The sequence below is a fragment of the Pristis pectinata genome, chromosome 21 (genome assembly GCF_009764475.1).
Source record: "Pristis pectinata isolate sPriPec2 chromosome 21, sPriPec2.1.pri, whole genome shotgun sequence".
Lineage (NCBI taxonomy): Eukaryota > Metazoa > Chordata > Chondrichthyes > Rhinopristiformes > Pristidae > Pristis > Pristis pectinata.
This window is the reverse complement of record NC_067425.1, coordinates 5,716,239-5,740,177: the sequence shown is the minus strand read 5'-3', so window position 1 is coordinate 5,740,177 and position 23,939 is coordinate 5,716,239.

Genomic DNA, 23,939 nt, shown 5'->3' with positions numbered 1-23,939 from the left:
CGAGGAGAAAGTACAGGGAAAGATTGAACAGGTTAGGACTATATTCCTTGGAGCATAGAAGAATGAGGGGAGATTTGATAGAGGTTTACAAAATTATGAGGGGCATGGACAGAGTTAATGCGAGTAGGCTCTTTCTACCTAGATTAGGAGAGATAAGTACGAGAGGACATGGCTTTAGGGTGAAAGGGGAAAGGTTTAGGGGGAACATTAGGGGGAACTTCTTCACTCAGAGCAGTGGGAGTGTGGAACGGGCTGCCATCTGATGTAGTAAATGAGGGCTCACTCTTAAGTTTTAAAAATAAATTGGATAGATACATGGACGGGAGAGGTCTGGAGGGTTATGGACTGGGTGCAGGTAAGTAGGACTAGTGGAATAAAGTTTCGGCACAGACTAGAAGGGTCGAATGGCCTGTTTTCTGTGCTGTCGTGTTCTATGGTTCTATAGTCTCTGACCTGAAATGTTGACTCTGTTTCTCTTCCCACAGATGCACCCTGACCTTCTGATTACTTCCAGCATTTTCTGTTTTTGTTTTAGATTTCCAGCATATGCAGTTTTTTTTTGATTTTCTGACCACAGTGTTCTCTTTTGTTGTGCCTTGTAGTCAACTTCGGCACCCCAGCTTCCTGCTGCTGATGGCTGTGTGCCAGCTGTCTGAACTGGATCAAATCCGTTTAGTGTATGAGAGGATTAATCTTGGTTCCCTTTATGGAGTATTGCATGAAAGGGTAAGTTAATATTTAAAACTGCACTCTTATTATAACCTGAGTTCTTTCGGTGATGCATTTTGTGTCAGATACTATTTGCCACAAAATGTTGCCACATATTTATTGCAACAAAATTATTATAACAAAATTGGGGGCTCGTCCAGGATTTGAACCCAGGACCTCTCACACCCCAAGCGAGAATCATACCCCAATTTTGTTATGAACCAGCAATAAAAGAAACACTCTGAGTCATGTGGTAAGTGTTAAAAACTACTTTATTAATAACTACTTATGATAATAAGAAAAATAAAAGTAAAAATGTTAGAATGTTAGAAGTAAAAATGTTAAACCTTGAACGTTAACCCCAAAACTAAACTCGAACTGTGTGTGTGGCAAAGTCCCAAACTCCAAGTCCAGGAATAGTTATTAAAGTTCAGTTCCGCAAGCCATAAGGTGAAACATGAGCAAAGGCTTCTTCAACAACCACCATTGTCTGAAGATAAGACGTAGATGTAGAGAGAACATAGAGAATAATTACGAAATCCAAATATTCCACGATGGAACCCAAATGACACCTCACTGTTTACTCGGTAGTGACTTCCTCACCCCGAAAAGCATCCGAATCGTGGCCGTCCACCTGTTTCCCTCCACAGGTCAGCAACAAAGTGAACTCCACCGGATTACTCCCAATAATCCATACGTGGATTGTAGTAACAGACACAGTTATTGTTTCTCATCCATCGATAGAGAAAACTAGCAGGCTGGTGTCTCTCTCTCTTCTCTCTCTCTCTCTCTCTCCTCTGACTGATTTCATCAACAACGTCATTCCGTCCTTTATCTTCTGTTGACATAAGCACGCCACACACACACACACACACACACACCACTGTGCTCTATCTTAAAGGGACATTCACCAATAGTAACCTAGTCCGTAACAGATGGAACATTTTTACTTGATAAATTAACTAAACTGAGCCATATAAATTCATAAACCAATATAGCTGAATTGGAAACTGAATATTAATTTGCTATATTGTATTAAAATGTCTCAAGGTACTTCACACCAGAAAGAATGCCTGCAGGCCAATAGTAGGTCAAATGTGTAAAATGCCTTTTACAGGGTAAGCATTTATAGATAAAGTGTAAGGTGTATTTTTTTTAATGAATTGAAAGTGGACAGAGCTTAGGATCTGTCACATAATATTTCATGTAGGATTCTGAAGTTTGCTAAGGATGACAAAACTAGGTGGGATTGTGAGTGGGGAGGAGGATGTAAAGAGGCCTCAAGGAGATAAAGACAAACTGAGTTAATGGGCAGGAACTTGGCTGATGGAATGTAACATGGAAAAATGTGAGGCTTTAGTGCCCAAAACAGAAAAACAAAGCATCATTTTAAAATGGTGAGAGATTGGTTAATGTTGCTGTACTTTTTTGTACACAAGGCACCAAAAGCCAACATTCAGGTGCAGGAAGTGATTAGGAAGGCAAATGAAATGTTTTGTTGGTCTTAATTGTAAGAGGATTTGAATACAGGAGTAAATGTTTCTTACTACAATTATATGGGCCTTAGTGAGACTGTACCTGAAGTATAGTGTACAATTTTGGTCTTGTTACCTAAAAAAAAATACTTGTCATAGAGAGACTGCAGCAAAGATTCACTAGATTGGTTCCAGAGCTGCAGGTTAACTGCAGGTAGACTAGACTGTATTTTCTAGCGGTTAGAAGAGTGAGAGGAAATTTTATTGAAACATACAAAATTCCACAGGCTGGATGGTTCCCCTGGCTGAGGAGTCCAGAACCAAGGATTGTAGTCTCAGAATAAAGTGTAGGCTGTTCAGGATTGAGGTGAGAAGTTTCTTCACACAGAGGCTGCTGAATCTCTGGAATTCTATACCCCACCAGAGCTGTGGGGGGTCAGTTATTGAGTTTGTTCAAAACAGATTGATAATTTTCAGGATAGCAAGGGATATGGGGATAGTGCAGGAGAATGACATTAAGGTAGGAGATCAGCCATGATCCTCATTGGCAGAATAAGGTTGAGGGGCCAAAATGGACTACATCTTCTCCTATTTATGTTCTTGTACATTGTTTTCCATTAAAGTGGAATCTGATGCAGTATGCACGGTAAGTCGTAGGATTAAAATTGGAAAAAATATCAGTGTTGTTCTGCTGCAGTGCCGCTCCTGCGCCATCTTGTATATTCAGAATTAATAGGTTTAGGGCTCCACAGCTTTGCTAATGGCTTTACTTGCCATTCAGCACTGTATTAAACCAGATATAACAGAAGCTTGTAGATTTGATCCCTGATCCCAGTGGGGCTTCTGTAATTAGCTTCAGTAGTGGCAACATGTGGAACTCTCAGAATCCACATATTGAAGGGAGGAAAGGGAAAATTAGAAAATAATTTGTCTCAGAATCCAGATCTATATTTTGATCTTGCAAGTTGTCACAAGGAATGACAAATTCATGCTGGGTTGGCTGTAAGGAATTTATACTTGCTGTTGATGTGGGGCTTTTTTATTCAACATTGTATTTCAGCGCTCCGAGTTTCCAGTCTTGCCTGTGGAGACAATTGTGCAGATGCTCCTACAGATTACTGATGCTCTCCTTTATCTTCACTCACGGGGATACATCCATCGAACTGTCACCTCTCATGCTGTGCAGCTTGTTTTACCTGGCATTGCCAAATTGAGCAACTTTGAATTCATGGTCAAGAGGTACAAATTAAGTGATTTCCAGTATCTGTTATCCCTGAAGGACAATATGTTTCTCTATAATCATTCATTAGCTTCCTAGGTCTATGACAGAAGCTTGATATACAATGACATTCTCACATTCACCTCTACAGCTATCTCCATCCACTGTCTGAATGCCTCTATCCATGCAGATAAAGCATATCTGTCCTCTTTCCTGCCAAGGCTTGTGTCAGTAAATCAGGTCTTCCTCTCTCTCTCTTGTCCATGTTTAGTCATCTCTTCCAAAAAGCTGCAGTAACCTGTGGAATCCCATGACATGCTGCAGGCACATTGCTTTAATCAGAATGAACTACTTGAATTAGGACCAGTCAGTCATGAAATTAGGCTCTATGGTGATGTGCTATGGCAATCAACAATCATCATAATGAGCAGATGGTGTATGGGCATGCATGGGATTGAACCACACAATTTAAGCAATGCTATCCAATTTAGCCCCCAGTGTGTCATTATTAGGTGCTGCATGAGGAATACCATTGTGGTGTGACAATGGTGTTACTGGGCACAGCATCCAACAACCAGTGTTAGTACTTTCAGCGAGATCTCTGCTTAAGGATCTCTACTTCCATCATAGGTCATCATAAACGTCTATTCATTTATCAAGTACCAAGTTTATTCTAAAAAAAAACGCCACCCTGTCTCCCTTACCTGTTCTAGCCAACAAGGGCTTTCTTCTGCTTTGTTTTGCTTCTTCCTAGCCTATTTTCAACTCCTGCAGTCCATTATTGGCCTGAACCACAGCTACCATGCTGCTGTCTGGTAGTCTGTCACCCTTTGACACTTCTGGCCTGTCTTACCTTGTATTGAACATGACTTCACTTTTGCTGTGACCAGTGCTTTCTGTTCTTCACATCCCCTGCTGCTTCTGCAAAGAAGACATTTTAAATAATGTATTAAACTTCAATATGGAAATAAAGTTTACATTTAAAAGTGCCATCTTAGTTTAAAGTTTTTCTAATGACATAATACTGAAAAGAATTCAAAACATTGTAAGCAAATTTATTTCAAGAATGCATGAAAATAATTACAATTTTTTTCTAATACTTCCACAGTGTTGATGGAGGCACACACAGCGATCTATCCCAATTCCCCATCCCTCCACAGTTTTACAACTGGCTAGCACCAGAGGTAATTTGGGGCAAACCTGCCACAATCAAATCAGATGTCTACAGTCTTTGTACTCTGGTCCAGGAACTGTTTACAGGTATGGTCTACAGTCCTAATATGATGGCGGTAATATTCTAATAGGCTTGTTTGTTGCATTAAACACTGGGTTGGATCTGCTGTGTTAATTGACCTTTTCTGTAAATACTATGCATTATGCATATAAACTATATATTTGTACAAATAATAGAGAAAGATGGCACAAACGTACAGTGCCTTGGAACTAAAAGGAGAACATAAATTTAAGCCTGTAGTTTCCAATGTGTGTTTTATAATCTCGAACAGTGGCAAGGAAGCTCCCTGCGAGTCAATTCATTTTATGTGTTGTCAGCTGCAAGTACTCCCTTTCATCAGGTTGATGTGCAACTTAAAATAGAGGTTATTTTTCTCTCGCACCAGCCAACTGCAAAATGTTTAATAGGATACCATAGATTGAACAGTTTCCCTTGAAGAATTTCTGTTAAACAAACCACTGGCTCTATGTTTTCCCTGGGATTTCCTAGAGCAATGAGTGGTACAGGTATTTTTTAACTGTATTTAGGTCAACTTGAGATAGACCTTGGTGAATAGCTGTTAAAATTATTGTGTAGTGAGTAACACTTACTTTATGGGATATTTTATGTATTAACTGAGTTTCTGATATGCAATCGTACTTTCAACTTTGCATGCAGATGCAGTTCCCTGGGAAGACCTGGATGGATTTGCAATAAAGGAGCTACTAGCAGCTGGACGGTATTTAACTGTAGACGAACAAGTTCCAAACCCATACTATGACATTGTGCAAATGGGAATTCGAGTAAAGCCTCAGAATCGGACAATGAACCTTCAAGATATCCGGTTTATCCTCCGGAATGACATCAAGGTGGATAACCTAGATATTTAGAGCAAAAGAACACCCGATGAATATTTCAAGGTGTAGGGTAGACTGCAGGAGACTTTTCCCCATGTCAGAGGTATATTAAACGAGAGAACATAGATTTAGGGTAAAAGGTAAGAGATTTAGAAGGGCTCTGAGGGGGACCGTTTTCACCAAGAGAGTGGTGAGTACCTGAGTACACCACCCTGAGAAAGTGGCGGAAGAGGAGTCATTGAATTGCGTCGGCATAAAAGGCAATGGGCCAGGTGCTGGAAGATAGGATTAATACAGGTGGTGTGTATGTATCAAATTGGCAAGTTAAGAAATTCTCAGTTAAAGTGTAATTTTGTTAATATCAGTCTACTCTCATTTATCACAGGATCTAATTAGCAATCAAAAGAAACACACCTTTGAAAAAGATCAATCTGAACTGCAGTGTTTATATGATGATGTCAACATGTTTCAGATAAACAATGAAGACCACAGGAGAGAACAGGAACAACTGCAAAAGGAGAATGCTGGCAGAGGAAAACAGCCAGAGTGTTTAGAACAAGCTCAAATTACAACTGACAATGATGGTATGAAAATTGTCATAAAGGACTGCTGACTTTTTTCACTATCCACAGAAGTATGTCATTGTTCTATTTCTTTGCCAATATCTCAAAGGAAGTCAATGGTTTGGGGATTTTTCATCAGTGTAACTTTGTTCATCTTTTCCCTTTGCATCTTTTCTCCCTTTCCTTACTGAAACACCACTGAGTTCCAAGTCGTGACCTGTATAATCTAAGCTGACACTTCTAGACAAAACTGGGGTTAGCTGACCTCTTGCCTACCTGTTCCTCTGGTGTGAATCAACATCTGCTTTCTCTCTTCAAAGATATTCTGATATTCTGCCTCAGCAAACAGCCTACAGCCATCACAAATGCTCATACATCTCATTGCTGAATGTAGGATTTATTTTACTGAATTAACTGAAATACCTGCCTGTGTTGCACAATTTAAAAGCAAAATCACTGTATGTGAATTACTTTGGAATGTTTTACTGAGAAGCAGAATACAGTGCTATATAAATGCCAGTTTTGCCATCTAATTGGAGAAGATTGAAAAACACAACCGTATGAAACAGTAATTTCAAGAGACTTAACTTGGCAAAATTTGTATCATAGCAGTTACTACAATTACCTGTGAATTTGTTACATACATAGGTGTGCAAAGCACAAACAGAGTTTCCCACAAAACATGGTTCTAAGATATAATATTATTCTAGTCTAGGAATATTGAGTTGATATAAAATTACTGAAGGCATTCACTTGTTTATTTTAACCTTATTTAAATCGGAGTGCCTAGGAATTTCCTTTGAACACCTTCACACTTACTTTGCTAATATTCACATTGCATAATTTTGAGGTTATATTGTCAACAGACCTGCAGTTTTTTTTTCCAAAAGTACATTTTATTCATAATATCTGTAGTAAATACAATCAGGACATGTCACTATTTTCATTCACTGTACCAAGCAATTCAATACATTGTCTTATAATATATTAACATTGCTAATGTTTCATCTTTAAACATCACATCGCTGAATGATTTGTTGGTCTCTCCGCACATATTCCCTTGCCTTGGAATAGGGTCAATAGACCTGCAGTTAAGGATTATACATGCCTATATATTTCCCAATAGATGATTTTTACTCGTCTCTCACTTCTCCTTGTTACAGCCTTTCTTTGTAGTACTGACGTCACCATGATCCTCTGACCTCTTCCTTTTTATTCTTTCTCAGCTCCAGTAAAACTCTCCTGTGGGATATTCCATCTTTTCTACTGAGCTGATTGTACTTTTCTACTTACTAATAGTGCTGTTGCCTAAAAATTATACTAATATGATTGGACCATTGATCCAAAGACATGAGCTCAAATCCTACCATCGAAGCTGCGAAGTTTAAAGTCAAATAATTAAATAAATCTGGATTAAAATGTTGGTTTCTGTAATGGTGGCCATGGAACTATGGCTTTGTCACAAAATGCCATCTGATTCACTGATATCCTCTAGTGAAGAAAATTTGCCATCTTTACCCATAGTGGCTTTTATTTGAGCCAGACCACACCAATGAGTTTGACTCATAGTTGCCTCCTTAATTTAGGGGTATTTAGGAATAGTCAATAAATGCTGACATTGCCAGTGAAGTCCACATCACATAAATGAATTTAAGTAAAACCCTCTCTTGAACTTGAAGTCTGTTCAAAATCCTTCCCTGATTCCACCTAAGCAGTAACTTCGGTATTTATCTTGATTTTATTAATGTTAGAGGGACCTTACTAAAGCATATAAAATATTAAAGATAAGATAAATCCTATTGCTCCAAATAAATGAAGCTAGCAAGACTAGAGGGTGCTTGTTATATTGTATGATCTAATGAAAAATAAATCGAGATCCAATACCAGAAGGTTTATTTCAAATGGACGGTAATAAATGTCTGAAAAGATTTGTCAGACAGACTAGAGATGCATACTATTCTAATTATATTGGATGCTAGGTTTGTAAAGCTAAGTACAGTGGGTTTTATTTTGTTAATATATGGGGTGTGGGCATCCCTGGCAATGCCTAAGTGCCTTTGAAAAAGCGATGGCGGCTGACTTTTTGAACCAATGTAATTTTTGTGATCATGGAGGTACACAGCACAGAAACAGGCCCTTCGGCCCCGCCACGTCAATGCCAACCATCTATACTAGTCCCAGTTACCAACACTCGGTCCATAGCCTTCCATGCCTTGGCGATTCAAGTGCTTATCCAGATACTTCTTAAATGTTATGAGAGTCTTTGCCTTCTTCATATCCCCAGCAGAGTGTTCCAGATCAGATCTCCTATTTCTTACATTAAATCTAGTTATTGTGTGGCATTGGGTAGGGAGTTTCAGGATGGTGACCCAAGATGCCTTTGCTCTCTTCCACAGATTTGTAAGGTCCCTTGACGAATACTGGTGTATGGTGGGTTAGTTGATCTCATATGAAACAGTGGGGAAGACCTATAATTGGATTAATTATTTAAACTTTATAGGGTTAGGAGGCTAGGGTAACATAAATGTTGGCAAGCAGTTAGGTTAGATGGCAGTAAGTCTTGTAACTGCAGCCATTTATTAAAGGGGGGAATGGATAGTTCTTGACTGAGGGAATGTTTTCAGTTATGGAAAGTAGGTTGTAGTGTTGCTAAGACTACTTATGATAAAATGTTAGTGAGGGGTCCTGAAGCTTGTTTGATTGCCTTAGATCAATAGAGAAGAACTTCCCAGTGTTATCCCTGAAGTGTTTGTGCCTCTGAAATGAAGTGGCATGACACAGGCAAGGTAGGTGGATTCCACCATGTTTGGATGGGATTGAAGAAGTTTCCATTTCCTCCTTTGGGCTCTGTGGTCCTCGGCTTGAGAAAGTCACTGTCCAATGGCCTGTACTGGAAGGGCGGGGGCTAGCATAAGAGAGTAGCATAAAATTGTAATTTTTACCATCTGCCCTCATCCTTGGTGATCTTACTACCTGAGAACACACATGAAAGTACCAAAGCAAACTGGCACTACAGCAAAACTTCAGGAGAGGAGGGGTGAAGAGAAGGACGAAAAAGGGTCTCCACTTTGTTTTTGTTTATTTTACAGAATATTCCTATTACAATATGGGTCGTCGCACTAGCTTCAGTCCACGGAAGAGTGGACCAGATGACAAAGTCAGACATTTAAACAGTGAACTGTCGCAGCAAATTACAGTATTGTATGATTGTTGGAAAACTGAACAAAATCAACTTGAGGGTACAGCAGAGTCCAGAGCCCAGGGCGGTGCTTACATTGACGATAAACCTAGTAAAGATTCCAGTCCATGGAAGAAGATTGAGCAGAACCATGACTCTGAGTCACCAGAACCTCAGCATGAAAATCATTATACAGATGTTCTAGATCATTTACATGAACTAGATCTTGCATTGGAGGAAGAAATGTACGTTATCTCTGATGAAGAGGGAGGCAGCATTACTTCTTTGAAAACAGCCATAGAATACACATCAGATGAGGGAGATGAACAGAGTGATGGGACTACAAATTTGTCTCAAGATTGGTCAGGAATGGAAGGTTTAGAAAGTGAGCAAGAAAAATATGGTCTGGTCTGCCAACACACACCGAGCAGCAGTGCAATGGAAGAGAAGGATATTGCAACTAGCATTTCAGTCCAGCAGTCAATCAGTAGTTGTGAAATCAACATTCAGACATCAAAACACCTAGTGCAACAAGCAGTCAGTGCCCTTGATCACATAAAGAGAAGTTATAACCTTGAGATTGGCACAGTGCAGAAATCCGAGAAGGAGAATCTGGTGGATGATTTACAGCTTGCAGAGAAGGCCGCTTGCACTAAGCTACCAGACTATGATGAAGTGGACTATCAGAGGCAAAATGAAAAGGGGAACAAAAGGATTAATTCAACCAATAAAGGTCACCTGGTGATCCCCATAGCTGTGGCTCCTCCAACATGCTATCAGCTCCCAGTGTATGGAGTGGAGAAGAGATATGGAGCTGATCCTGCAGGGCATTTTCAACCAGCATTTGATGTTCTTGGTCTTACTCAAGATGAACAGCCAGCAGTAGCAAAGGGTTGTAGTTCTGATGTTCTGAAAACATCAGAGACTTTTGCTGATGGGACACAAACCATATGTTCATTGAAGAAGCAAGTGAATGATGAGCATATTGATTACAAATTTCCACATGATGAAAGCTTTAAATCTACGCCAGGCCACAAGGGGAAACTGGCAGTGAAGAGCAAGAAGAAAGTGAATATATTACCACATGTTCACAAGCAGGAGAATAATCCTGTGAGTTTCTAACGTTCAGAAATTGTAATGTAACACTTACTGCTTTCCGTCTACTAAACTTACTACTTGTGTAAACAGCTCAGAAAGAGAAGAAATAGCACTCTGCTAAAGGAATGGAAATTGAGCTTCATGATAGTACTGTTAAATAGATATATTTTCTTGCTGCAGGTTCGTAAAGGTCGCATATCTATGAGAATCCCATCTCAGGGCAACCAGCAAGGATCTAGAAAGCAGTGCATGTACCTATCAGGCAATAGGAAAATCCGCATTACACAAAGGTGAGTTTTCAAACTTCGATTATTTATAAATTCGGCAGTTATCTGAGAGCAGTGTATGTCTTTGTGCACTTAATACTTACAAGGTAATGAATAATGTTTCTTTTAATGCACACCATGTGTGATGTTCTTCCCCATCCCAGCAATTCTTTAATAAAAACACAACATACTAGAACATTGTGGAATAAGAAACAGAGTTAATGTTTCAGGTCAAAGACCTCCATCGAAATTCAGCAATTCGTTGTCAGTCAGCAGAGGTAACTAAGTGCATAAAAGTTTCAGAAAACTTTACAATATTCGTTGCTCAGTTTCAGCTTCAATGATTATTACACCCGAGTCAGAAAATTGTGGGTTCAAATCCCACTTGACTCCAGCACTGCTCCATTGAAGGTGCAAATTTTCCATGAGACATGCACTAGAAGACTGGCAAACTTTGGTCAGACCAATGCAAGGAGCTGACTGCAACCAAATGTTACAAACTGATGCATTCCAGGGTGTCGGAGCACCTGCTGAGAGTTGCACTGGAGCTTGGTGCAGCCTCCACATAGGCTCCATGGGGAAAGGCCACAGTGTGTGGTACTGCTGCCATTGAACACCGAGTAAAAACCTCTCAAGTTACTGCTGATGGAACAACATAAATGCACCCTTGTTCAACCAGAGGTTGTGTACCTTAGACTCTAACACTAGACACTAAGTAGACACTAAAAGGCTACAGTTGGTTAAAGATAAAGTTGAAGCCATTGTGAAGGCAAAATTGTGGCAAACTCAAATCTTTCTTGAGAATGATTCAGTACAACACCAGATGCTGCCATCAGTACTTGCATACTGCACCAGCTGTTTAATAAGATTGAATAATTAAAGAGAAGTGAACAGAAAGCATATGATCTACATAAGTGGAGTTTAAGTGGTGTGTTCTTATTTGCACATTATGGCACAACAAGGACATTGAAGCTTTACATGATTCCAAAATTCTATATATTTTGAAATAGTACATATATTGGAATGTGGCAAATGTAACCCCACTATTTAAAAGGAGGGAGAGAGAAAACGGGAAACTATGGACTAGTTAGCCTAATACCAGTAGTGGGGAAAATGCTAGAGGCTATTGTAAAAGGCAAGATAACAGGGCACTTGGAAAATATCAACAGGACTGGTCAAAGTCAACAATTTATGAAAGGGAAATCTTGCATCACAGCCCACAGGAGTTTTCTGAGGATGTAATTGGTAGAGTAGAAAGGGGAAAACTAGTCAATGTGGTGTATTTAGATTTTAAGAAAATCTTTGATAAAATTTTACATAAAAGATTAGTGTGTAAAGTTAAAGCTTTGGGATTAATGTACTGTATGTATTGAAAATTGATTGACAGATAAATGGTTCTTTTTCAAGGTGACAGATGGTAACCAGTGAGGGTCAGTGCTTGGGCCTCAGCTATTCACAGTATATTTCAATGATTTGGATGAGCAAACAAAATGTAATATTTTGAAGATTGCTAATGATTCTAAACTGATGAATTGTAAGTGGATACAAACAGGTTTCTTAGTAACTTAGACAGATTGAGTGAGTAATAAAACCTTGGTAGGTGCAATATAGATGCAGTATAGTGCAGATAAATGTGAAATTGTCCAATTCGGTAAGAAGAACAGAAAGGCAGCTTGCGTTAGATTGTACATCAGCCCTTCCCACAGAGACTTGGGTGTCACTGAAAGCGAACATGCAAGTGAGGCAAGCAGTTTAAGAAGTTAAATGGAATATTAATTCAGAAAATGCTGGAAACACTCAGCAAAGGCACAACAGAAAGATTCAGATTTCCAGCATCTGCAGTTTTTTAAAATTTTCTTTTACAGTCAAGTGGTATGTTGGACTTCATAGCAAGAAGTTTTGAGCACAGGAGCAAGGATATCTTGCTATAGTTATACAGGGCCTTGGTTGACTACACCAGTATTGTTCACAGTTTTTGTCTTATTACCTAAGAAAGGATATAATTCCCATAGTGTGCTTGCAATGAAATTTCACTGGATTGATTCTCAGGATGGTGGGACTGCCGTACGAGGAGAGATTGGGTTGACTGGGTTTCTATTCACTAGAGTTTGAAAGGTTTGAGAGAAAATCTAATTGAATTTACAAAATTCTGACAGGGCTAGGCAGACTGGATCTGGGGAGGACGTTTCTTTGGCTGGTGTGTCTAGACCAGGGGCCCCATTTTCAGGATATGAGGTAGACATTTATGACTGAGTTGAGGAGAAATGTCTTCACTCAGAAGGTGGTGAACCTGTGGAATTCGCTCCCACATAAGGCTGTTGAAGCTAGGTTGTTATATGTATTTAAGAAGGAGATTTCTAAATGCAAGTGCCTCGAGGGATACAGGAAGAGAGGGGGAATATGGTTTCAAGATGGATGATCAGCCTTGATCATATTGAATTGAGCAGCTCATAGGGCCTGTCTTCTACTTGTCTATGAATGGGAATGAAAAATTAATGACGTGTTGACATAATGTAAATATGTAAGCAAATATGATTTGCTTGGTAGAGTGAATGATGACAGATGAATGTCCTCTATTGTATAATTGCAAATTCAATGAATAAAATATATTTCTGGAAAGAAAAACTGTTGAAAGAAAAATTGCTGCATAATAATCTCAAATTCAATCTTGTTTCATTTGTCTAGCTGTAACACTGTGCCAGAAGGAATCAAAGTGAGGCAGAAAAAGAACCCTGAGATTTCTCATTTGACCAGCATGGAGAAAACTCATAATCGAAATTGTGGTAGAATGCCAAAGGGAAAATCTGAGCAAGCATCTGCAACCACCAATTGGACAAGTAAGGAAATACACCTGGATCACTAACGTCATCAGTTAGTCAAGTAATTAGATATGGCACTCAGCCTTGTCCTTGCTATTTCAGTGGTGTCATGAAACAGTGCAATTATATACCATCATTTACTTTTCCCTTTAGATATTAAATCTTAGAACGGTGGTAATTACTTCTCATCCTTCACAGGAAGAACTCAAAAGCAGATTTCATTTCAGTTGTAATTAGAAAGTGTAAGAACATCGTAGCAGAATGATATCAGAATAATTGTGTTTAGAATTCATGGCTTGGTACCATCTTTGTAGGTGACATGGCAGACATGATTGAAAAGATGGCATCTGGATGCCTGCCTGTTGGACAAGGGGAGTCAAAGCAGCAAAGTAGCCCATATACGGAGCACGTGGATGAAGAGGAGTTGTTCCGTCGTTTTGCAAAGCTACCACGCCAAAGCATGAACCATCCTCCGCCTTCCAACAGACACCTTGTAAACAGTATGGAAGGCCACCTGGATCACCGCCAAATGAAATGCATTTCACACAACACTCCTGACCAGACACACATTGAGAGTGATAGTAGCATAGATATGGAGGAATCTTCGCAAGGTGAGATATTCAGAGAGGAATCTCATCAGTGCTTTTTAAAGAAATCAAGTTAACATAGAGTTTTACTTTGTTCTAAATGCATGGTGGAATATTTGTTGGTGAATTCCTAGCGTGATGTTGGAGGGAACTTACTGAGTTCACAGAAGATGAGTTGGCTAAAAATGTGATACTTCCCTCCAAACTTCAAACTTTTTATTATGTGCATTTACTGAATTAATGTATATAAATTCATCACGTATTTCCAGCTGTCACAATAATTAATATTTATAGAGTGTACAGTGGGACAGATGGGAAGCTGTAACTGGAGCTGAGAAAAATATGACTAGTTACAATCTAGTTACTTATTATTTTACTGGGGCAAAACTAAAATTGGGGAAAATGAAAAACACAACAAAAATAGAAACTAACTAGCCAAAGGGGTGGTGGGGGGTGGGATCTGGGTCTTTTCTCCTGAATTAAAATTGTGTTGTGTTATAGGACAGAGAGAATCTTTTGATAGCCATCTATCAGGATGTAGCGAAGAAGAGATAGATATAACAAACACGGACAAAACATTCATCACAAGAAGAATACAAAAGAAAGTTCAAAAGGTGTGTTAAGGTTCTGGGCACTCTTATGGAATCATTGGTCCCTTACATTTCCAAGGTTTTTTCATAACTTGTTTAAGGTCACAAAAGTACCAATTAGTGACACTGAATCACATTTTACTATATATGCCATGTTAATCATTGAACAAAAATAGAAACATCTAGAAATGAGAAAAGATTTATAACTTTTCAAGATAATGCTATAGCAAGTAGAATAATTATTCACAATTTAGTGGAAGTATAAAGAAAAAAAATTCTATAAATACTACTACTGATACATGGCAATGGTACAAACATATTAAGCAATGGAGAAAAATCAGAATATCACATTTTGAATTATCAAGTATAGTCTAAAGAACACTTCTTGCTGCACTAATATTTAGCCAATTACTTATTATCCATCCTGGCTTACCTTCGTGAATTTCTAAGTTTTAGTAGCCAGTCGTAGTTATGGTATTTATGCTACATACACATGTTCTGCCTGAAGTTGTAAACACAGGCAAAAGAAGATTCCTAACCATTATTGTCTGATTTTGAATAATTTTTTCCAAAATAGTCATTGGTATTGTCGGCATCTTCAAAACAGAACATAGAAGAATACAGCACAGGAACAGGCCCTCAGCCCGCAATGTCTGTGCCGACCATGACACCAAATTAAACTAATCCCATCTGCCAGCAAGTGACCCATATCCCTTGTTCCCTGCATGTTCATGTGCCTGTCTAAATGCTTCTTAAACACCACTATCTCTATTTTTACTACATCAGGTGTAATTATTCATAGCATGATCTGTCTGGATGGCACACAAAACAAAATCTTTTCACTTAGATAAAATATTCTGTACGTGTGACAATAATAATAAACCATGAACTATCATGTCTGCTGCCACCACCACCCCAGCAGCATGTTCCAGGCACCTACCATTCTGTGTATTAAAAAACTTGCCCCACACATCTTCTTTAAACTTTTCCCCTCTCACTTTAAAGCTATGCCTTTACTCAATGTGAACAGCTCTTTAAAAATAATGCAGATGTTAGAAATATGAAATGAAAAAAAACAGGAAATGCAGGAAACATTTAGCAGGCCAGACAGTATCTGTAAAAAGAGAAGTCTACTAAATGTTTCAGATCTGAGACCCTTTGTCAGAACTAGGAAAGAGAGTTTTCAATAGCAGAAAAGCTGGGGGAGAGATGGGTAGAACATGAAGAACAAAGGAAATATCTTTGAAAAGGTGAGACCAAGTGAGTTAATGTGGCAAGTAAAATCAAATTATAATTCTTTGTCTGTGTTGTGGGTTACTTATAGCAGGGTTGGGGACATGCCCAGCAGGCCAGACCATACTAATGGAAAGAGAAAAACTGAGCCAAAATCACAGATGGATGCCTGGCAGAAATGGCCAGTTCTTATACAGACAGAAAGAGAAAGTTAACTAAAGCTGGAGAATTTGATAGTGAGTCTGAAGGGTTGTAACATGCTCAGATGGAAGATGAAGTATTGTTCTTCATGCTTAAGCTGGCCTTCATTGTAACAGTGCAGGAGGCCACAGTGGGAGTGGAATGGGGAATTATAGTGGCAGGCAACCAGAAGGTCAGGGTCGCTCCTGCAGACTGACTGCAGGTGCTTCGCAAAGCAAGCACCCAATCTGTGTTGGTTTCACCAATGTAGTGAAGACTGGATGCAGTACATCGGGTGATTAAAAAGTGCAAGTGAATTGCAGCTTCACCTGGAAAGACTGTGTGGAGAGACTGGAAAGACGGTTTTGTAGGGAACGATCCCTTTGAAATGCTGAAAAGGGTGGGGAGGGGAAAATGCATTTGGTGTCTTGCTGGAGTTAGCAGAAATTGTGAAGTGATTCCTTTGCAACTCCTTGGTATGTTCTTCTGTTCCCACCAACCACTCCCATCAACTACTCCCCATGGCACTCTCTCTTGCAACCGCAGGAGACGCAAAGCCTCTGCTTTCACCTCTTCCCAAATTCCAGTAATTGCTTTGGAGGTGACCTGCATTCAGTCCACAGGAGTGACCCTGAGTTTCTGGTTGCCTGCTACTTAAACTCACACTCTGACTGTAACCATCTGTACTGTGAGGCCCAGCTCAAGCTTGATGAACAAAGCCCCATCTCCTGTCTGGGCACGTTGCAGCCTTCTGGACTCGGTATTGAATTCTCCATCTTTAGGCAACTTGCTCTTTCTTTCTGTCTGTATCAGAACTGGCCATTTCTGCCACTCATCCATCTGTGATTTTGGCTCTGTTTTTCTCGTAATCCAATTCTAACTGCCACATTAACTCAGTTGGTCTCGCTCTATCAGAAATATTCCATTTGTTCCACCCATCCCTCTTCCAACTTTCTCTGATACTGAAAACTAACTTGTTTTCTCTCTTTCCCAGTTCTGGTGAAGGGGCTCAGACTTGAAATGTTAACTCTTTACCTTTCCACTGATACTGCCTGACCTGCTTAGTGTTTCGAGAATATTTTGAGAATAGCTCATGTTATTAGCCTTAAGGAAACTTTCACACCAGTAATTTACACCATAAGAACAATGCATTGTATTTTAAATGGGAAAAATGATTCTCACTTTATAAAATAATGTATTCTCCGATTTACTGTGAGCAATGCCAAGGGGATTTGCAAAATGTATCCATTTGGAGTTTTTCAAAATATATTGAAAAACTCCAAAGGCAGACTTTGTGATAAAATCCATTTCCAAGGTGCCAACACTTTGATACATGTGGAACTCTTGATAGTGCTATTTAAGGGTTTATTTTGATCATATAATATGAAACTGCCGAAGCAATTGTCACTGGGAATTATAAATTGAGTCTGCATACAATGTCAGACCTGGCCACTGAGTGTCGCTCTGAAGCAGCAAGCCAGTTTGGTGTTACCAAGTAGCTGCAATGATGGCTAATTACGTTTTTAAATGCTCTGCTCACTTGTAGCTCTGAAGGACTTACTCATCCAAGGCACCTTGGTTGGCATGAACAAGTTGGGGCAAAGGACCTGTTTCCTGCTGTATGACTCTATGCAGGTGGCTGCCTTTCTCTGCAGCACCAACCCCAGATAGTTCTGTGAGCTTAGGACTTGCTTCCTGTGACCTTCAGCCAAACTACTCACCCTTGCAGCCCTTGGTGCACTGCCCTATTCTTCACATACTGACTTCCTCCATCTTTAAAATTATCACAATAATCAACAATTTCTTTTGAGTTTCACTTCCTCAAGAGAAGATGTGATTGTCCCTGTAGATTATTTACTCCTGGTTAGGTGGACATAAATAGTCCTTAACTTCTGATGCACAACCACTACCACCTTCACTTCACCATTCACCAGATTATCCTAGATGTTGGTCATTGCCCTTCCACCAATGACAGCAACTCTTGAGGGAGGTACACAGACGACCCAGCATTGCCTCTCTGCTTTATGTTTTAGCAAGCATTGAGTGCCCTCTCATCCTTTTCAAAACTGATGGAACAAATCCAATTCCACAGCCGAACTGAAGTCCTACACTTCAACTGAATCATGAGTCAATGGATTGTAATTAACAACAGCTAATTTTTGCCTCCCTATGTCGTACACCTACCCTCCTATAGCAGAGATCGGGTTCAAACCTGGGACTCTAGTCAGCGTGGTTCACCCTCATTCTGGATAAACTTTGGAATCATCAATATGTGTATTTTTTTTACTTTAATGTATTATGTGGAGTTCCTTAAAGAACAAATTTTGACACAGCAACATTTCTTAACTGCAAATGTTAGACAAAATTTGTCTGAATGAATTTGATGCACTTTGTTATTTTCAGGAAAAGGTTCACTGTCCCTCTACATCAGATTCATCTTTCAATAAGTCAGATGAGTTTTTCACTCCCAATCCTGAACTGGTCTCTCTTTATTCAGAAACTTCGACTAATGGAGACCTTACTGAGAATCAACTTACCAAAGAGGTAAAATATAAATACTTCCCTGTTTTAACCTATATAGGAGTCTCTAAACTTTTTTTTATTCTTCCTAACCTTAAAGTATATTATTTTACTTGTGTTCTTTTTTCCTTCATTTTGAAATCTGGAATGGGGAACTTCAGTTAAACCAGAGTTTCCACTTCCTTAGAATGTGTTATTTCTGTAGCTACTTCCATTTCTTATGAAAAATCATCAGCCAAAAAGGTTAACTGTTTTCCTCTCTCCACAGATTCTGGTTAATTGCTGAGCATTCCTAGCATTTTCTGCTTTTATACTGGAGTATCTGGGAGCAGAAGATGGGGAAAGTCAATGGGTATTCTAAATTATGAGGGATTTTGTTTCTATAATAAGAAAATTTTCACTGGTAAAAGTATTGATGATCAGGACAAAGGTTTAATATTATTTGCAAAATAGCCAGAGAAGAGCTAAGCATAAAGTTTGTTCACACGTCGAGTTATTATGTTGGGGAGCAGATTTAACACTATCTTTCAGAAGGAGTTAATTAGATATAAACTTGAACAGGAAATGGTGCTCTACTGTGCAGAGGAGTTGACTGAAACTGTGTATTTTAAACTTTTATCCTTTTTCACTCCACATCTTCTCTTCCTCCTATTCTTTGTGGATGCTTAAACATCAAAATGTAGTGTCACTTGATCACTCCTTGATATACCTACTTTTCTGTAAAGTACTTAGCCTTGGCCCTTCACCAAGACTTCTTGGTTAAAAACAAATCCCAGCCTTCACTGTATGAAAAACAGATGCTATTTGGCAACAAAACAAGTAAACATACTGGTCTGAAGAATTGTTGGGACATTTACATTAATGGATGGGAGGAACATAGCAACTTTTCACTCCAGCTCAGCATGACGTCGGGAAAGCTGAACTTACAGGCTTTAAAGAAAGCAAGTGAAATCCATATTTTAAAAAAAATAATTTGTTTTGTAGTCCACTAGTTCTGAAGAGGAGTTAGAAATTACCAGAGAGGTTTGTCAGAAAAACACCATCTCTTTGAGAAGCTCAAGTGGTTCAGATATTGACATTGTCAGTAAGTATTAGCATCAACAAAGAGCCTACATTTAGTCACACATTACAGCCATCATTTGGGACAAGCAGCCGTCTCAGTTTTAATTCGTAAAAAATGAACAGACAACCAAGTACATGTGCAGATGTGTGTACTCGAGATTCTTAGAACCATTCTGTTGTAATCTGCAAAGTGATGTGATTATCTTACCAGAAACCACTTAACACATGTTTGTATTTTGTAATAAATGCATATCCCATAAGTGATAGTGTCGTGGATCCCTCCCTCTTTCACGAGGTTTACTTTCTTGTGCAGCATTAATTACCCTTTTTTATGCATTATTTGGGATAGCCTTTTGGACTATTCAAGGATCCAGTGGTATGGTGGATGGGGAGGAAGTCTTCAGTCACCAGCCACCCTCCAATACCTCACCAAAAATGTGAGGCTTGTTTGTTAGCTTCTGTTGACTAGTTGAACACCAGGAGCATCTTGGCCTATAACCATCCTCATTTGATGTAGGCATCCCAATGATCTGAATCAGGACTGGTTTGCACACCCAAACCCAGTATAGACTGGTGACCAAACCTGGGATCTTCATGATTTATAGAGCTCAGTTACCAGGCAACACAAAATACTTTAAGAAAACCCTGGCATCTGCAGGACTTATATTACTATTATTTTACAATGATATTATTGTTCAGTATTTATAAAAGCATGAACACAAATAAGTTCAGATTTTGCAAAAAGCCTTATCGAGAGAGTCTCATAGAATGGATGGTATTTTTGTGTATAGTGGTTATTGTAAAGCAGACAAAAGCATAGGCAGAAAATCATGACTTCCTAGCATGCTTGACTTTAAAGAGAACATTCTAAGGATTAGTGGTAAGGAAAGAAAAACAGAAAGTTAAACCTGCTTCCTTAATTATAAAATTAAATCACATTTATTTGTCTTTGTCAATTTTAGGAAAAGAGGTCATAGGTAAAGTAATGGAGCGAAGGAACAGTAATAGAGACTGGAGTGGAGTCAGCAAACTCAGCCTTACACCATCAGCAGGGTAAATCAATATTTGAACAGCTACTTAACTGTCATTATTAGGGATTGGAGTTTGCTGGACGATAAGTTGTCTGACCAACTCGTACAAGTTTCCCGAATCATCCTGTGCATTTAGCAATCAGTGGAATTAAACTGATGAGAGGTTTTTCCCTATTGCTTTATCCGGCTGTTCTCTTGTCCCATTCAGTGTGTAAAAACACATGTCCTTCCTCACTTACGGAAGGTAAATGTTCTTGGCCAAAGATGATGGTTACATTTCTTGCCAAATACAAATACACATCATTTAAATTTTTCATTTTCATTAAATCAAGATAGTTAATGACCGCAGCCACTATTCTTCCAGTTCCTCTCACCAGCCACACTCAGCTTATCACTATATCTACGATACTGCACACCTGATTCTTTGCTGTGATGTTATAATAGACATCAGCCACAGTGGGCACTAAGGAAGAAAAGGATCCTTCGAAACTATATCCGGTAGTACAGTTCTCAGTGCTTCAGAAACTAATAACAAGAATTTGACAATATGGTAAATGTAATTTTCCAATCCTTTTCTCTGTTTTATACTAAGTGTGGAAAACCTCAATCAGGAAAATGAGAGAAACCAGTCAGGAATCATGGCAAGAACATTGTTGATCTTATTTCCCTTGGATCATTCAGCTTTATCACAATCAACAACACTCGACACACCTTTTTTTTAATAATACATGTATTGTGGGTTACTTTCTAACCTTTCACTCTCCTTAAACTTGGGTGCACACACTGCATGTTCTTCTCACTGTTTAAAATGGTCTCAAGGTCAAGCACCAAGTGTCCTGAGGCAGGGTTTCAACTCGAATCGTCGACAATTTCTTTCCCTCCACAAGTGCTGCTAGACCCGCTGAGTTCCTCCAGCAGATTATTTGTATCTCCAAGCACCAAGTGTGCCCAGATTTCCATTAAGTCATGTATTGGGTACAAAACACCAGGACAAGGTTAGAATATTAGTTCCTCAATTTCAGTCCAGGGTCTTGTTTTTAATTTCTCTTTTGGAGTGTTCCTCACACCATTAAGTCATAATTAGTATCAGCACCAAAAGGAGCTCTTCTTAAAGATGAGGTGTATGCATATATTCATCATTCAAGAGTGGTTTATTTGAATAAAATGGATATGTTAAGGAAAATTTGAATTATCTATGTTAATACAGTTGTGTCCAGTTTTACAATGACCTGTCTATGACCTGCTGAATTCTTACCAACCACCTCGAGCCTGAAATCTTAACATCATTTCAAATGTCTAGGTTAACTGATCCTTTTGCATCCAACTGTGGGACAGGTTGTCTCAATGAGAAGAAATTTATCAGTGAAATGATAACTTTCTTAATGATTCCTAATTTTAAAATACCATTGTGGATGCTTTATTAATCCATAATCCCACACAGTTTCCTCCTTAAGAGGCTAGACAAGTAGTAAAGAACAATCAGTGTTGCTTTTTGCTCCAGCAAAAGTTTAACAAGTTAATTTCAGTGGGTTGTCTGTTTCACTTTTGAGGTAATACAGTTTAGTTTCTTCATTAAAGCAGCTTATTTCTTTAATAAAATTAACAAAATTGCTCCTTTGAAAAATTGATTGCTGCATTTGTAAATTATCTGTGGGGTCAGCACTGTATTTGACCTGGTTGTATCTTTCAGGACGTACAACCTCTTGATTCTGTTGTCAATTAAATGTATGAAGTTTATCTGGGAATATCTACATCAGACGTCTGAGTAAAGAGAAACTATCTTTTCTATAATAGATTTTGTGCTGTATTCTTTCTTGCTGGACAAAATGTAATCAGGCCCAGCCAGTTCATCAAACAGTATATTATACCTGTGATGGTTAATGGTCCTTGGACACATGTCAGTAGCGTAACCTGGCAAAAGAAACGTTGCTTTAATATATAGATGTCTGTTAAGTACCAAGGCTGCCACTCTGTCCAAAGCAATGTGCTTGTCTTAAATTGCTGCAGTCTTCTGCTTCAGAATGTTTGATAAATTCCCTGAAAGTTGAAATCTTTCTTTATTTCAAAAATACTGCTGTAATTATAAAATTAGCAAATTTATAATATAGCACATTCATATTTTGCCATTCTTAGTACAATTCATATCATTCCATTTACTTCAGGATATCAGTTTTCCTTTGCAAACACTCCTTGATTGAATAGTCCCAATGATTATTTTTACACCGGTTCAGTGTGCAACGACTGGAGAGCCATAAACAATAGCCTTTCCCCGGGGAGTCTTTACAGTGGCTGCGTCAAGCTACAGTGTGTCCCTCAGCACATGATCCTGTCCATGAAAGGTGTCAGCCTTGGAGAGGTTCTTGAACTTGAAAACCAGCAAGTTTCAGACACACCAGAGCTCATCTTTCACCAAGCTGATAATGTTCCACCAGTGGTTGTTTTCTCTCAGGATGTGCCCCTGGAAGCAGCTATACAGCATGGAGCCAGTGTTACGCGACTGTCCAGGATGAACCTCGGCAAAGATCTTCTTGACAAACACGTATCCTAGAAGTAGACAAATGACAGAAATCTGTGATGGGACTGAGACTCTGGCAGGGAAGGCTCGTCTCACCACCAGCCTGACAAAATATTGTTTGTTGGATTGATTTGTGGTCATACAGTCATACAACACAGAAACAGGCCCTTCTAGATACTTTTTAAATGTTGTGAGACTAGCTGTCTCTCTGCTGGGGTAAATGACATGTTGGAACAAGAACAAAATGCTGGAAAAACTCAGCAGGTCAGGTCCATCTTTAGAAAGAGAAACAATGTTTTGGGTCTGCAACTCTTCATCTGAACTGTTCGGAAAATTTTGACAAAATGTCACAGACCCGAAACGTTGTTTCTCTTTCCACAGATGCTGCCTGACCTACTGAGATTTTCCAGCGTTTTCCCTTTTTGTTTCAGATTTCCAGTGCCTGTAGTTTTTCTGATTTTCTGTGATATTTTGGCCTTTAATGCAAGATGATTCGAGTACAAGATTGGATAGATTTTGCTCCAATTATATTGGGCCCAGGTGAGACCATATCTTATTGATGAGAATGATAAAGTTTGTAATTATTGTAAATCTGCTCTGTGAATAACATACTCCCGTTTGGGCTTCAGTAATCCAGTGAACAAGTCACGTTAATGCAAAGAGATATTGTTGTTATCCAATCTGGAATAATGGTCTGCCAGAACAGAAAGTGAAAATGGTCCAACTCTTAGGTCACTAGGTTTATGGTCCATTGCTGGGAGAAAACCATTTTGATCTTTACAGCACCTTTCATGATCTCAGGACATCCCAAAACATTTCACAGCC